Source organism: Sus scrofa, chromosome 2, assembly GCF_054392235.1.
Source record: "Sus scrofa isolate SSC_HxYL_T2T_F1_AM1 chromosome 2, Sscrofa_HxYL_maternal_Yorkshire_Landrace_v2.0, whole genome shotgun sequence".
In the NCBI taxonomy this organism is placed as follows: Eukaryota; Metazoa; Chordata; class Mammalia; order Artiodactyla; family Suidae; genus Sus; species Sus scrofa.
Window position 1 is genome coordinate 3,700,198 of NC_139384.1, and position 16,979 is coordinate 3,717,176.

General features: G+C 48.0%; 1 pseudogene; it reads left to right on the plus strand.

The window, feature by feature from the left end:
* Positions 1-862: 862 nt before the first annotated feature.
* Positions 863-11,500, plus strand: LOC100519465 (MICOS complex subunit MIC27 pseudogene; annotated as a pseudogene).
* The last annotated feature ends 5,479 nt before the right edge of the window (positions 11,501-16,979 follow it).

Below are 16,979 nucleotides of genomic sequence, written 5' to 3' on the forward strand. Positions count from 1 at the left end.
AGAGGATGTGGGGGTCGGCCCGCAGGAGCAGAGAACGTAAGGGCTCCCGGGCCTCCCCTCCCCCACCAGCAGGGCTTCGGGGCTCAGAGGTGGGCTGTCCCCTTCCCCCGCAGGCTTTCTACCTGCCTGGATTTCCACGCAAAGCAAAACCCTGTCCTCGGGGTGGGCAGGGTCAGGTGCGGGGGCCTGGGGTCCGACTGGGTGGCCCCAGCCTGAATCTGAGGCAGCAGCAGAAACTGGGGTGACTCTGGGCAGCCCTGCTGCTATCAGCCCCTCCTGTGTCACGTCGTCACTGGGGACTCATCGTGGGGACAACCGGACAGGTCCTCGTTGCCCCTCGGCCTCTTCCTGCCGTGGCCGCAGAGGGAGACCCAGAAGCGGAGCCAGAAGCGGAGCCAGGCCCAGTCCCTGGCCTCTGGGGGCAGCATTTAAAACATTGCTGGAGTGGCCTGGCCCCCTCGCAGCCTCCCTCACCTCAGGGGCCCTGAGTCGGGGTGTCACTGGGCAGGGCCAGCTTGCTGCCTCCCTAGGAGCCGGTGGTGGCCAGGTCTGGGACACATTACAGTCCACTCGCTGTTGTCGAAGGGAAAAATCTGGGATGAACCAGTTAAGACTGAGTCAGTGGTGCCCAGAGGCCCTGTGCGGTGGCCAGAATGCCCCGTGGCCCACAACTGGCAGGACCCTGGGGCTGGTGGGGGATGGGAGGACGACTCCGGGTCCCGGAGTGTCAGGCGGGACTTGACAGGTGCCGGTCACTCCTCCCTTGGTCCCCACATCCTGAGGTTGAGATGCTGGCCTGGTCTTGGCCATGGGGTCTGGGAACAAGCAAGACCTTCGCTGCCCTTCAGGAGCTCTCGCTGCCATGGGGGAGGGCGGTGCCAGACTCACTGGTGCTCATGGGCGATGCCCCGCGGTGGCCATCCTCTGGAGGGACAGGGAGATGGCCGTGGACACGGCCAAGGGGACCGGAGCTGGCCTTTGCTGCTGCCAGGGCCCTGATATCTTCTGGAAGGAGGCCACGGTGTGTTTTGCTTGTGCACGTGTGTGCGCGCTTGTGAGCGCGTGCAGGTGTCCCCGAGAGGGTTAGGGATGAGTGTCACCAGCTTGGGCCTTGCGGGAGAAGCGGAGAAGGAGCAGGCGGGGCTGGGGGTGGGGAAGGGGCTCGCATCGGGTGAGCAGAGGTGAGAAGGCAGGAAGTGCCCTTGGCCTTGCGGTCTCGAAGCTCCCTCGCAGCCGTGGGAGGGCTTCCAGCAGGATGAAGGAACGTGGGACTGAAATGTCCAGTTGATAAGCAACAGTGAGGGGGAACCTTTGGCTTCTGCCGGTAGGGAATCAATTCCTCCTTTTTTTGGTGGTCAGGCCACCTGTCAGGGCAGTTTGACCACTAAGAGTCACAGGTGCCTGTGGCAGGTGTGCCTGGCCCCAGGCTAGATATGGCCCAGGTTTCCCCATTCGCCCCTTGGCAGTCACTCACAGCGATGTCACCCTCTTTTTATGACTTTTGATGGCTCTCCCAGATCTCTGGAATTGGCAATGGGTCTCATTCCTGCCCTGGGGACCACGTCCCCGTGCTGTCCCCTGGATGGGCCCCAGGAGAACCAACGTCTTAGAGACATGGTCCCCGCCTCTGGGAGTTTACATTGAGTGGGGGAGGCAAAGGGTCCAAAATCCAGCTGCGGAGAAGAAGCTTAAAGAGGTGCTCAGGGGCCCCAGGGCTGGGGCAGGGGTGGAGGCCCGGGCACCACGGCAGAGTGTGGGGGAGGGGTGGTCTGGAAGACGTGACATCGGCCACTTTCCCGCAGCTGCCCGGGCCTCGTGCATGGAAGCCGTGTTCACGCCTCCATCAGGGTCTCGGTGTGCAACCTGGGATGAGCAGGCAGCTCTCACCTGGCTGTGAGGTAGGTGCAGCCTTGAAAATCCAAGGCCACACACCGGCAGCTGAATCCATCTGGATCCATGTAAAGCTTCCAGGCGATGCTGAGATGCAGCCGTATTTGAGAAGCACGGGGCCAGACACCAGGGAGTTTCTCAAACTAGGAGTGAGGGGACCCTTCCTCCCAGTGAAGGGTCCTGCGGGCCCCCCGGGAGACACCAGGATCCTGGTACCACAGACGCAGCCCCAGCCCAATTAAGCCCCTCCAGGCTGGGGGTGGGGGTGGGGGAACGGCTGGGCCCCCCCGCATCGCAGCTCCCTCCGGATGTTGCAGTAGGTGACGAGAGGAAAAATCATTCGTCCAAATGCAGCACTTCTCTGGATTTTGAATGTTCTCACAATGAAACAGGACAGGGTACCGGAGCGGGGGAAGGTCATCTGAATTCACGTGCAGCTGCCAAAACGTGATTCCAAGCAAAAAGGCTCGGGTGGGTCTGTAAAATGAAGACCCCAAATCCCTTCAGACAGAAAGCATTTTGATGATTTCAGTATAAATGAATCTGGAACATAAGGCTTATACTTCCTCCACATACTTGAGCATCCAAAATGGTGCAAAGAAGAAAAAGCACCCAGAAGAACACCACTGCTTTGGGAGAGTTTTTCAGGGTGAGAAATGCCGTGTGCTGAAGCCCCCGGAAAATGGGTCCTTCCTTGTTTCCTGGGATCTGGGGCAGCGCGACGGTGCCGGAGGGGGGCATGGTCCTTCTCTTGCGGCTTGGGGCCCCTCCTCGTGACCTCATTTTACCTCAGTCACCTCTGTAAAGTCCCTTCTCCAAATTCACCTCCCTTCTGAGACACTGGGCATCAGCGCCTCAAAATATGAGTTTTATTCGGGGGCAGGGGGTGGTACACAATTCAGCCCCAAACGCTTCCCATCAGCGTAATTGGATGGGGTCACCTTAGAGGACCCCAATTAATGTTTCTTCTGGCTCTAAAACTCCGGAGTCCCCATTGTGACCTAGCAGGTTAAGAACGCGACTAGCATTCATGAGGATGTGGGTTCGATCCCTGGCCTCGCTCAGTGGGTTAAGGACCCAGTGTTGCTGCGAGCTTCAGCTTAGGTTGCAGGTGCAGCTCAGATCCCGCATTGCTGTGGCTGTGGTGTAGGCTGGCAGCTGCAGCTCTGATTCGACCCCTAGCCTGGGAACTTCCGTAGGCGGCAGGTGCGCAGCTGTGAAAAAGGAAATAAATTCCAAAAGCCTGTCACAATCTTATGACAATTAATTAAGTAAAAGTGTGTCTCATAGAGGAAATGAAATTCAATTTTACTCTACGAGGAGGTGGTAGGGAGATAGGGTAAGTGAACTTTATCTTTTGGAGCGAGAAGTTATGTCTGAATGTGACAAAAGTAGGCTGGCAGTGTCTTCCCACTTGTCATTCTGTGAGATGTCTACACATTTTATGCACCTGAATTTTTAAATCCTTTTTATATTTTTTTGTCATAGATTAAAATAATGAAAGGTCCTCCCGCATCATACAAAGGCATCCTTCATGTTTTTTTTCCTAGCACTTTCATGGTGTTTTTCACAGACATAATTTCATCATATTCTGTAATAACCCTTTTTTCCCCTAGCCCCGTATTGCTCCTTCCTCTTCCCTCTCCACACTGGTAACCACTGGTTTGTTCTCTATATCTGCGAGTCTGTTTTCTTTTCTGTTTTATTCACTAGTTTGTTGTATATTTTTTTAGATTCCACATGTAAGTGATAGCATACCATATTTGTCTTTCCCCGTCTGACATATGTCACTTAGCAGAAGGCCCTCCAAGTCCATCCTTGCAGCGGTAAACGGCAAAATTTTGTTCTTTTTTATGGCTGAGTAGTATTCCATGCCACAGTATATATGTGGTATATGTAATATGCCATAACTTCTTTATCCATCCGTCTATTGGCAGATACCTAGGCTGCTTCCATATCTTAGCTATTGTAAATAACGCTGCTGTGAGCATTGGGGTGCACGTATCTTTTCTAATTAGTGGTTTTGTTGTTGGGGGGTATGTACCCAGGACTGGAATTGCTGGGTCATGTGGTATCTCTGTTTTCAATTTTTTTGAGAAAATCCCATATCGTTCTCCACCGCAGCTGCATCAATTTTCATCCCCACCAACAGTATCGGAGGGTCCCCTTTCTCCACATCCTCAGTGACACCTGTTATTTGTATTCTTTTTAGTGATTGCCTTTCTGACACGTGTGAGGTGACATCTCATGGCAGTTTTGATTGATTCATGATATCAAATACTTCTCACACGCCTGGTGGCTACCCACATTCTCTCTTTGGAAAAAGGTCTATTCAGTTCTTCTGTGCCTTTTTAGACTGGGTTGTTTATTTTTTTGATGCCGAGTTGCATGAGACATTTATATTTGTTGGATCATTTTTTTCTTTCCTTTTTTGAGCCTTTGGTCCGTTTGTCATTTTTCCTGGCCCATGCAGTGAGTAGCTGGACTGTCCCGGCACCACACGTGGGCCGTCTCTTGGCGGATTTGAGATGCCCTCTCTTTTCCGCACTGAAGTCCCACGTGTGCCCTGAATTGATCTGAACCTTCTGTATCCATGACTCAGTCCAGCCTCGTTCATTTCTGGTCCCACACTGTTTTAATGATTGATGCTTGATAATATGTTTTAATACCTGCTAAGAGAACCCTTCTCATTGCTCCTCTTGGTTGTCAAGCTTTTCCCGACTCTCTCATTCCTTTTTCCACACCAGTGTTAGCATGGCCTTGTCACTTGTGTTTCCACTGACGTCAAATTAACTTTGTGAGCCAGCTTAGGGAGGATCAGCCTCTAGAACTTGGTCCACCTTTCCACTGTTTCTTTTGTGTTCTTCAATCATTTATATCGATTAGTTCATTCATTGATTAATTTAGACTGTTCCACGGCATATGGGAGTCCCCCCAGCAGGGATCAGATCCAAGCCACGGTGTCAACCTTCAGCTGCAGCAATGCCAGATCTTGAACCCACTGTGCTGGGCTGGGGATTGAACCTGTTCCCAGTGCTCCAGAGATACCACCAATCCTGTTGGGCTACAGCAAGAACTGCAATAGTTCAAAAAGGGTTTTAAACATATACATCTTTAAATCTTATTATGCTCATTTCTAATATTTTATCTTTTCAGAAAAATTAACTGAGAATCAGAGTTTTTTCTTCCAGTATAACTTTGGTTTTGTGTGTGTGTGTGTGCGCGTGTGTGTGTGTGTGTATGGAAACTTTTGATTTTTTAATATAGGCTGTTCCCTTGCTCTTTTATTTTGTTGTTTGTAATGGCTTTTAAAAAAAACATTCAGGGTTTTCTAGGGAAAATAGCATGTTATCTGCAAAGAGTAAGACTTCATCTCTTTTTCAATTTTTTGTTTGTTTGTTTTGGTCTTGTCTCTTGAGGGCTGCACCCAAGGCATATGGAGGTTCCCAGGCTAGGGGTCGAATTGGCGCTATAGCCGCCGGCCTACACCACAGCTACAGCAATGCCAGGTCCGAGCTGTGTCTGCGACCAATACCACCGCTCCTGGCAATGCCGGATCCTTAACTCTCTGAGCGAGGCCAGGGATCGAACCCGCAACCTCCTGGTTCCCAGTCAGATTCGTTTCCACTGTACCACGACGGGAACTCCTCTTTTTCAATTTTTATGCGTCTAATTTCTTTTCCAATTATATTTGCCAATAATTCTGGAACAAATAAATAGCACTGGAGAGAAGGCTTGTTGTTGATTTCAGTGGAAATATCTTTTGTGTTTCCCTGTTAAGTCTGAGGCTGGCTATGGATGGATATATTTTGTCACTTTGGGGATATTTCCATCTATTCTTATTTTATTGAATGAGTTATCAGGAATTTTGTCAAACGCCTTTCCAACTATGGAAACAATCTAATTCCCTTGAAAGTCAATTAGTATGATCACATTATATTAACGCATTTCCTAGTATTGTCCTAGGCTTGTTCTTAATGCAGTATTCTTATAATGCGATCCTAAATTCTGTTTGTTTCTATTTTATTTTGGATTTTCCCCAGGGCATGCATAAGATATTTATCTAAAGCTTTCATCAAGTTTTGGAACCAATGTTAGGCTTGCTTTTTGAAAATTATTTATTGGTTTTCTTTCTTGTTCTCTGCTTAAGAGAGTTTTAAACCGCAGTGGAATGAAAGGTTTCAAGAGTGTTTCTTCGTGAAAGCAGGTGGACTGGTCCTTTTGGGAGGTTCAGGGGGTGTTTGTAAAAATGGCTTTTAAGAAGAATGCCACAGTGAATATCTTTTTGTATGTCCATCTGTACACTTGTGTATGTTTGTAGGCCATATTAATTCCTAGATGTGTAATTGTTATCCAAGAGGATCCAGTTTAAGGTTTGATCAGTAGGCCCATGTAGTCCCCACCTGTACCAATAATACCAATTTATGTTCCCACCAACAATCAGCGATACTGGGTGCCGCCAACATCGATTTTCCTGGTCAATTTGATAGAAACAAAAGCAAATGGCCTTTTATTATTTCAACTTCTATTGCTTTAATTAATAGTGAGGTCAGACACTCTTCATATTCGTTTTGGTAACTGGCTAGCTTTTTCTGTGAATCGCTGGCTCATGTCTTTTCTACGTTTGCCAATAGGGTGTTCCATTTTTTTCTCATTGATTTTTAAGAGCTCTTTATATATTAGGGATCCTTAACCATCTCAGGGCTTATGTTATCCTGGGTCAGCCGTCAGTCTTCCTGGTGAATGGACTTTTTAATAAAAATTTTGTAATGACTCTACAATATCTAAGTTTACTCTCCTGGACAGAAGCCAGAGTGTGGGTGATTCAGCCTTAGGTCATGCAGAGAACTTGAACTTGTTGATTGAACATCCAGAACTAACTTGAGGAACTTGACTCAACTCTTCTGTGTCCAGTTCCAACAAGCTCTTAAAGGACAGGAAAAAAAAAATCCAAAAAAACAAAAAACAACCCCCCCCCCAAAAAAAAACCCCTCCAGCCGCTAGAGAACTCCCATTGATCGGAAACACACCACAGATACACGTAATTCTGGTCATCAAAATTCATTTCCTGAATATCATCAGAGGAAGTCTGGGCCTGTCCCTGGTTCATTATTCCAAGACGGGAAAGGAGCCACTGGCAAAGTTTGAAAGTCCCAATTCAGCAGGTTTTCTATCCAGTTGTGTTTACCAACGCGCCCTAGATTTCTGGAGGAAGACGTAAACACATGATCAAGGTGCAAAAGAATTTTCATGACATTGCTATTGGCTCTCTCCCCGGGGTGTAACCAGGAATCCTAGTGGGTGCCAGCTCCTGGCTGATAACTGCAAGGGATGGGATGGACGGCGAACCCTCTGATGTGGGATGAGCAGTTCAGTGTGGTTTGCGAACAGCTTTGAAAAACCAAGCCGGCCAGAGGGCCACCATGGTTCCAGACCCATCTCTTTGGAAGCCACATCTTCTGCCTCAAACTTCAGTCCCTGCGGGAAGGAGCGTGACGATGAGTCAAAGATGACTGCAAGCGTCCAGCACCGACACGTGGAGAGAGCATGGCTCTGCTCCCCAGGACAGGTGCTCCTTCATGCTCCAGGTGTTGACTCTGTGTCACCACACCTGCGGCTCCGGGAGGCTGAGGTGAGGAGGATTAGCAGAAGTACAATCACAGCGACAGCAAAAGCAGACCTTCTTTTCCGTTGTGGGATCGGTAGGGAAGCCTATTACAGACCCTCTGGTCCGAAGAACGAGGTGGGTGCTGTGGACGGTCATCCTGCTGGTGGAGGAGGAAAGCCTGGGTGGAGAAGGTGCATGACCTTCCTTGGGTCGTGTGTCGAGGTCTGGGCTCAAACCCATGTCCTATGCCACACGCCTCCTAGGACAATCCACGGGCAAGTCATCCAAAGTCTTTGCACCGTGATGCTATTTAGAGCATGGGATGATGGCTTAGGGCGCCCGCCGGGAGGGGGATCTGGTCCTGATGTGGTTCACAGGTGGATGCAGCCTGCTGAGGAGCATCAGGGAAGACTGTGGGCCCTGATGGAGGAGCTGGATTTTGCCAGGAAGAGGAGGAGCAGGGTGCAGGGTGGGTGGGTCTTCCAGCTGAATGCGCCAGCCTGCAGGAGGGGGCAGAGCCATTGAAAGGCTGTGTGGGGATCGTGAGGGAGGCCTGTGGGTAAAGCGAAGCTGGCCTCGGTGGGGAGCCTGCAGAGGCCGGGGGGCCGGGCAGGGAAGGGTCTGTCTCCCAGGGCTACCCTGAGTCCGGTCTCGGTGCTCAGCAGTGGGAGATCCCGCAGTTTCTTAAACGAGGAGAGGCTCGATTAGATGGATGTGTTAGAAAGCTCATGAAGACAGCAGCCGGGAAGGGAAAGATGCTCTTATGTCCTCAGTGTAACTCACCACCTGGTGCCCCATTTGGAAAAGTCTGGGCCGGGAGAGTTACTTGTGCAAGGTGATGCCTTGACCTGTGCAAGGGTGTACATGTCTGCTGAATGAATAAGGCCCTTATGGCAGCGCTGTCACAATGGTATAGGTGTGAGGGCTGACACCAGCCCTGGTGTGCGGTGGCAACCAACATCAGCCACCAGGGAGCTGCACAGCCAAGACAGTCGCAACGAATGATACTACCCAGCATCTCATCTGTCTCCTGACACTGGTTGTCCAGTACATGATCTTTTAATACAGGAACAGCTAAAATCTGATGTCCTGATTATCAGTGTCTGCTGGGTACATCGGCCTGATTGCCGCAAAGGACATTTGAACATGACCAGGCTGAGAAAGCAAGCGTTCGATGTGTCTAGATGAAGTTATTGGTTTTAAGCTTTGGTGAGTGATTCCTTCCTGCTTCATTCACCATCATCATTTTACGGTTATGGGTTTAGGTTGAAATCTCCAGATACATAAGGTATAACTTGGAGAAAACGAGCTTTACCTGGGACGTGACGGGGTGAGTTGGTGGGAGGTGAGTTAGCCAGCTGGTGTGGATGAGGCCAGAGGTCATTCTCTTCCAAATTCTAATAAAATGCCCCCAAAGGCCCTGAAAACATGGACATGCCACAGAGAGTAGAGAGAGGAAGCCGAATGATGAAACCAGGGAAGAAATGACAAGAAGCCCACTCCGTGGAGCAGAGAACAGTCTTCTGGGTAAAGACCTGCTAAAGAAACTGGGGGCTGGACTGGGAATTGAGCAGTTCATTTGCTTTTCTGTGGGGATCCCAGAAAGGGCACCTGGCCAGCATGACTGATTTGCTCATATTCACTTACAAACATGGCCCCTGAACGAATCGTGCCTTGCTCAGAGACTTAAAAAGTGAACAAATCAACAAGCCAGAAAGAACGAAGTCACCAACATGGGATGAAACAGCAGAAGTAGGACAGCATCCAGAGGACGAAGCATCCTGAAAACAATCTGCGAGAGAATCCGGAAGGGGAAAAAAAGCCAGGAAACGGATCGACACTGACGAAGCAGCCAAAGAAAAGGAAATGGCTATACATCGGACTGCACCCTATAAAGCCTTATAAAATTCCCATATCTGCACTTCAGGGTTCTTAGTATATGTTCTATAAACCAAGACAGAAACAAAGTACGTGGCAAGAAACATGTGCAGCCCATCATAGACTAGAGCGACAGACGTAGGACTACATTAGCTTGATTACAATAATAAATGTAAATGTAACAGATTCTTTTATTATGAAGACAAATTGGATAAAATAATTCAAATATATGCCATTTCTGGGCAGTGCCCTTAAAAAGAGTTTTCAGAAGATAGAAAGAAAATGTACAGATGAATATACACTAAGTGAGTGCAAATAATAAGGAAGCAGGAGTCACAACAATATTGACCCAAGTAAAATTCAATAGCAAAAGCATAAGCAGGTCGAAGAAGGTCATTTCGTTTTGATAAACGGTATAACTCACCATATGCTGTGAACTCCCATAGGCTGTGGGTGTGGCCCTAAAAAACAAAAACAAAATAAACAAACAAAATCCAAACAAACAGAAACCACACTTCTACGAGTTCCCTCTGTGCTGCAATGGGATCGGTGGCATTTCTGCAGTGGAGGGACTCAGGTTCAATACCCAGCCCAGCACGGTGGGTTAAAGGATCTGGCATTGTGGCAGCCGCCCCGTAGGTTGCAACTGTGGCTGATCCGATCCCTGGCCCGGGACCGCTGTTTGCCATGTGGCGACCAAAAAAATAATAATAAAATAAAATAAAAACACTCTCCAAAATCAGGTCAAAGCAGAAGTCAAAACAGAAATTACAGCCTTAGGGACCTTCATGGGATGGGCTCGAGGTTGCTTTTAGAGGCAGATGGAATACTTTCATGGGTAAGGTATAAAAAAAGCACAAGTAAGAATGAGAATGGCCATGGCCACAGAGATGGGCAAAATTCACACAATTGCAGAGAAGGTCAAAGGCCCTTCACTGCTGATAAAACACTCATGTTCGCTGGGAGCCCACGATGTGCCCCCCATGACCTAGCAAAGTGCAGACGGCACAGTGATTGGAGGAAGAAGGGGCCGGCCCCCTGAAATGACAAATGCCCACAGGAGAAATTGAAAAATTATCACAGAAACGTCTCCCCCAAAGCCTGGGTTCCATCATGCCCTCATGGTCCGCCCGATCCAATTTGGATCGTCCTTAGTAAAGAAAGGACAAACAAAACTACAGACGGACCTAAATTGGAGATCTAGTGTATATTCTACACTATAAGCTGTGCTCTCGGAAATCCGTGTTGAAGCCCTGGTCAGAGAGGGTCACAGATGTGACAGCTTTCAGGATGGGAGAGCGGACAACCATGGCAGCAGGCCTAATAGTTGCATCTGTAAAAGGGCACGCGGCCAAAGAGGAGGACGCCAAAAAGCAGCTAATGAAACCCGAGCAGCTCCCCATAACTACCAAACCACCTCTTCGGTCTAGATACGCTGAAGAGCAGCCGGGATGTTTACCAAGGGCTTTGAGTCCACTCCACTGCCATGGGTCGTTACTTTGGCTGGTGCAAGGGTGTTTCTGTCTTTGTGAAAAATAGGAGCACAGGTGCAGTACAATTTGGAAAAGGTGGATGTGTCTATACGAAGAATCCACCCGGAAACGTTCTTCCAAAAATGGGAGGGATTTCAGCTTCAGCATTGGTGGGCTTCGTTTCTGCGAGAGGAGGTTCTAGGTTTAGGAAAATTGCTTCTGCCACCCCCCGCCCCGGGACTGGCCACCTTAGGAGCAATGGCTTGCTGCCCTGTTGCTGCCCTGTTCAATTAGTAATAACTGCAAAGGTCACTGGGAAAAAGGCATATGCTACAAGCCAGCAAATTTATGAAGCAGTGAAATCATTGTGGACAAAACAACAACAACAAAGAGTCATCTCTGACCCTAAAGAAAAAATGAAGCTCGGAAGCTCTGCTGAAACAGAAATACTTGCAAAGATCACTCAGAACCTGAAACCTGGCAGTGCCTTTGCCGACAGAACTCAGCTCTGCAACGAAGACCAAAACAGAATCCATCGCAGGTGCTGCAGTTTTTCCCTGACCCCAAGTTCATGGATCACGGCCAGTCCCAGATGCAGATACGTACAGCCCTAGAGGCCGAAAGAGTCCAGAAGCTGAAATTGTCCGTGTAGACAACTACTAGATACATGAACTTGCAAAGCACGATGAAAAAATCGGGTGATACATAACTGTAAGGATAGAGCATTAAAAAGTTTTTCCTGGAGTTCCCGTCATGGCTCAGCGGTAATGAACCCGACTCGTATCCGTGAGGATGTGGGTTCAATCCCTGGCCTGGCTCAGTGGCGTAAGGATCCAGCATTGCTGTGAGCTGTGGTGTAGGTTGCAGATGTGGCTCAGATCTGGCGCTGCCGTGGCTGCGGTGTGGACCAGCAGCTACAGCTCTGATTCGACCTTTAGTCCAGGAACTCCCATGGGCCGCAGGTATGGCCCTAAAAAAACCCCAAAAAGACGTTTTCCCCTCACATCTTCTCATGTACAGTTCGACGAATCACCTAAGTGATTAAAACACCAACTGTGAACACAATCCGAACAGTATTAAATAATCAATGAAAAGGTAGGGCTAGGAATATTTGGATGCATTTGGTGATTTTAAGGGTGTTTATAAAACAATAGAGTAAAGACATGAACACGGATGAGACTAAAATCTGAAGATATATGTATGTAGATATGTAAATATGTATGCAAATACACGTAAATTTGTCTTTGCTTTTCTGAATTAATCTCAGCTGAACAAGGATGGTGTGGGGAAGGATGTATTCCCTCCTCTGCTTTTTTTCTTTTCCCAGAGCTGAATAAAATATCCATATTTTATGGAAAAAAGGAGAAATTTATAGAGTGAGAGTCCAAATAAAATCAAGTCTGGCTGAACTTTTTAAAAACATAGGGAGCTCCCTGGTGGCTCAGCAGGTTAAGGATCTGGCATTGTCACTGCTGTGGCTTGGGTAGCTGCTCAGGTGCAGGTTCAGTTCCTGGCCTGGGAGCTTCTGCACGCTGCGGGTACAGGAAAAGAAAAACAAAACTCACATAGACAGGTTTAAAAACTTTTTTTTGGTCTTTTTAGGGCTGCACTTGAAGCATGTGGAGGTTCCCAGGTTAGGGTTCGAATCAGAGCTGCAGCTGCCAGCCCATGTCAGAGCCACAGCAACGTGAGATCCAAGCCACCTCTGTGACTTACACCACAGTTCAGAGCAATGCCGGATCCTTAACCCACCGAGCGAGGCTAGGGATCGAACCTGTGTCCTCACGAATGCTTGTCAGGTTCCTTTCTGCTGAGCCATGGCCATGGTGGGAACTCCAGGTTTAAAAAATTTAAAAGCCAGGCAGTTTATTCTATGAGGAAAGAAAGGCTCCTCGTTTGAAACTCTACTAAGGTAATTCTCCACATTAATGAGTCACAAGGAAGAAAAATTTCTGTAAGCTTCTGGGTAATTTCCAGAGCCACCGTTACACTCAGTGCCGAGGCTCTGGGCACATTTCCTCTGGTCAGGGACCGGCCAGAACACTCCGAGATCATCTTTAATACTGTTCCCCAAGTCCCTGCAGAGGCGCCCATGGTAAGGAGAGGACGACACAGGCTCAGTTTACAGCATCTGATTGTCTGTCCACACCTCCTGAAATAGTCATGGTAAATGAATACAGGAGAATCTGGAAAATGGTCCATTAGAAACTAATTATACATGAGTGCCTGTTGTGGCGCAGCAGAACGAATCCGACTAGTATCCATGAGGACACAGGTTCGATCCCTGGCCTCGCTCAGTGGGTTACGGATCTGGCATTGCCGTGAGCTGTGGTGTAAGTTGCACACGCGGCTCGGATCCCGCGTAGCTGTGGCTGTGGTGTAGGCCGGCAGCTGTAGCTCCAGTTGAACCCCTAGCCTAGGAACCTCCATATTTGCTTGGGTGTGGCTCTAAAAAGACCAAAAGAAAAGAAAACAAAAGAAACAAATTATACAAAAATCAGTGACTTTCTCACGTAAGGACAATGGCCAGGTAGGAAGGGAATATAAAACCAAGCCAAGACCTTGTTCCCAAGAGCAACTCGATTTGTAAAACCTCTAGTGAGGAATTAACCCACCATATGTAGGAAGAACCCTATCAGAGAAGAAAACCATAGAACCTTCCCGAGGTTTGAATAGAGGTTTGAATAGAGAAACCACTTTTCTTTGCTTTTTTCTTTTGGTTTTTTGGCCACCTCGTAGCATATGGAGTTCCCGGGCTAGGGATCAGATCCGAGCTGCAGTTATGACCTGTGTGAATTGCCGTGGCAACACCAGATCCTTAACCTACTGTGCCGGGCCAGGGATGGAACCTGCGTCTTGGCACTGCAGGGACACCACCGATCCCGTTGTGCCACAGCAGGAACTCCGAGAAACCACGTTTCTATCAGCAGATAGAACATCTATGACTGTAAAGACGTCACTTCTCTCTTCAAATAATCTCTGTGTTGAACATCATTCAAATACACACACACGAGGATATTTGGAAGAAGCTGACGAAGAGAATTTAAAAGTCCTCTAGGAGAAAAGTGAAGGAAATACCAACAACAGCACGGCACAGATGTAGAAAGGGTATCTTACCCAGGATGGGAACGGACGGACGAATGAATGGAATGAGGTAGGAAATCTGGTAGCAGACACACAGGATGTAGGAGATAGTTGGCATTTCAAATCAGTAGAGAATAGACGGAAAAAATGTAAGTTTACCTTACGCTAAAAAAAAAAAAAAAAATCCAGATGACTGAAAATCATTGAATGAAAAAAAAAAAAAAAAAAGGAGCAAAGACCCAAACTGGGAAAACTGCACAGGAAAATGCTAGATGAAGAGGTTAGAGCATCTGAAAGTGAGACCATCTTTCCTAACTGACCGTATAAAGATACTTAAAGAGACTGTGTCTGAGTTCCCCTCATGGCTCAGAGGGAAAGAATCCGACTAGGAACCATGAGGATGTAAGTTCAATCCCTGTCCCCGCTCCATGGATTAAGGATCTGGTATTGCCATGAGCTGCGGGGAAGGTTGCAGACATGGCTTGGATCTGGTGTGGCTGTGGTTGTGGCTGTGGTGTAGGCCAGCAGCTACAGCTCTGATTGGACCCCTAGCCTGGGAATTAACATATGACCACCAGAAAAAAAGACAGGAAAAAACCCAACCCCAAAATGAAAAGACACTGAGTCTGGTTTTCGGTAGAGATGTATAGTTATTTTTCGCAACATCTCAGTTCCAACGCTTTGCTGTCTGTTCTCCTAAGCTAGTCTATGTGGTGGGCAGTTGAAGAGAATATATTTTGGGGGTTCCTGCTGCGGCGCGTTGTGTTAATAATCCAGCTGTCTCTGGAATGGCGCCAGTTCGATCCCCGGCCCAGTGTGGTGAGTTAAGGATCCGGTGTTACTGCACCTGTGGCATAGTTCACAGCTGTGGCCTGGGAACTTCCATATGCCTCAGGTGCAGCTGAAAAAGAAAATGGAAAACAAAACAAAAAAAGAGGGAGAAGAGATTTGTGTACTAAGTAGCAATTACCCACCTCTCCCTTGCAGGCTGTGAGCCTCACAAAGGCAGGGCAGATAAGAGCGGCCATGCACGCTCTCCCCGCCCAAACCCCAGGCTGGGTATAGCAGGTGCACAATAAAAATCATTAGATTATGAAGTTAAAAAAACCCTAATATGCGTCGCTTCATCATGCGTGTAACTTAATCACAATTAATCACAATTGATCACAGTTAATAATACCGACCTCAAAATAATAATAAAGCGGTGTATATGACATGACCCCTTTTAAAAAAATTAATAACACGCATGTTCAGAAATAGCCGTGCAATTATCTGCAAGAGTTGGTGACAGTGGGGTTATGGTTCGCCTTGTGTTTTCTCGTTGTTCTATAGTGAACGTACATTGGTTTTGTAAGAAGAAAGTTTTAAAAATTGGCTAAAAATACCAACCATTAAACAGTGGTGCCACCAATTACAGCGAAGCACGTGTCCAGGGCAATAAGCACCCCAGACACACAGTGACCCTTCTCCCTCCGTCCTCACTCGTCCCCAAGCCCGGCTTGAGCCCGTGAGGGTTGCCTCCGCATCTTTCCAGCTCACGGTAAATCTTCATCGTGTCGCCAGATGCCTCCCAGACAAGCTGTGATTCTGTTTTCCTGGTGGGGACAGAAGTGTTGCTCGTGGGGGTTTTGTTTTCCCTCCCCCAGGTAACTCGGCTGCACGTCCATCCATCTGTGTCACCTGCCCTGTGTAACCACCAGGAAACAGCGGGATTCCGGCCGGCGAGCCCAGTCTCTCAGGATAAAGGGAGTTATGGCCCATCATCTCCTTAAAAGGACGTGTCTTTCCAGAGTCTAAACGCACTTAAATTCAGTTGATTTTATAATCTTTTTTATTTTTAAATTTTTTAATTTTAATTTTTTTTAGGGCCACACCTGTGGCATATGTGAGTTCCCAGGCTAGGGGTCAAATCCGAGCTGCAGCTATGGGCCTACACCACAGCCACAGCAACGTGGATTCCAAGCTGCGTCTGTGACCTACCCCACAGCTCATGGCGACACAGATCCCTGACCCACTGAGCAAGGCCAGGGATGGAACCTGCATCTCCATGGATACTAGTTGGATTCATTTCCGCTGCACCACAATGGGAACCCCTGATCTTTTTAAAAATTATTTTTTTCTTTTAATGGCCACAGCTCCTGCATATGGAAGTTCCTGGGCCAAGGGTCAAACAGGAGCTGCCGTTGAGGTCGACACCACAGCCATGGCAATGCGGGATCTGAGCTGAATCTGTGATGTCTGCCACAGCTTGCAGCAATGCTGGATCCTTAACCCACCGATCGAGGCCAGGGATCGAACCTTATTTGATGATCTTATTTGCAATGCTCAACAACTTTGATAACTGGTCATCTTTTTAATTAATTAATTAATTATTTTGCTTTATAGGGCCACACCTGTGGCACATGGAGGTTCCCAGGCTGGGGTCCAATCGGAGCTACCGTCGTTGGCCTACACCACAGCCACAGCAACGCAGAATCCGTGTAGCATCTGCCACCTACACCACAGCTCATGGCAACATGGGATCCTTAACCTACTGAGCACGGCCAGGGATGGAACCCGAAACCTCATGTTTCCTAGTTGGATTCATTTCCGCTGGGCCACAACGGGAACTCCAACTTGTCATCTTTAAGAGGGCTACTTATCCTAAATTCTCTACTTATCCTCCCCTCCCAACAAAAGCCCTTTAAAAAATAATGAAAACCAGAAACAGTTTATAATACAGCTTTATGCTATTTTATCCCAGGTGCCTGTCTGGAACACAGCAACTCCACATGCTTAAACCAGCTGGGTTTTTGTATACCTCCAGCCAATTCGTAACAGCAAGAAAGACAGATGAGGTGTGTTATGTGTAAGCCCATGAAACCATGATAACATGTTAACAAGGGGGCGTTTGATTAGATCCCTGTATCAACTGTCGTCTCAGAATCACATTCGAGCTGTTCTTAGCCACCTGTGTCGGTTTCCCATGAAGCTGTGACACACCCACCACCAACTTGAGGGATTAAACCAACAGACGTATCGTATTCTCTCGTGCTTCTGGAGGTGAG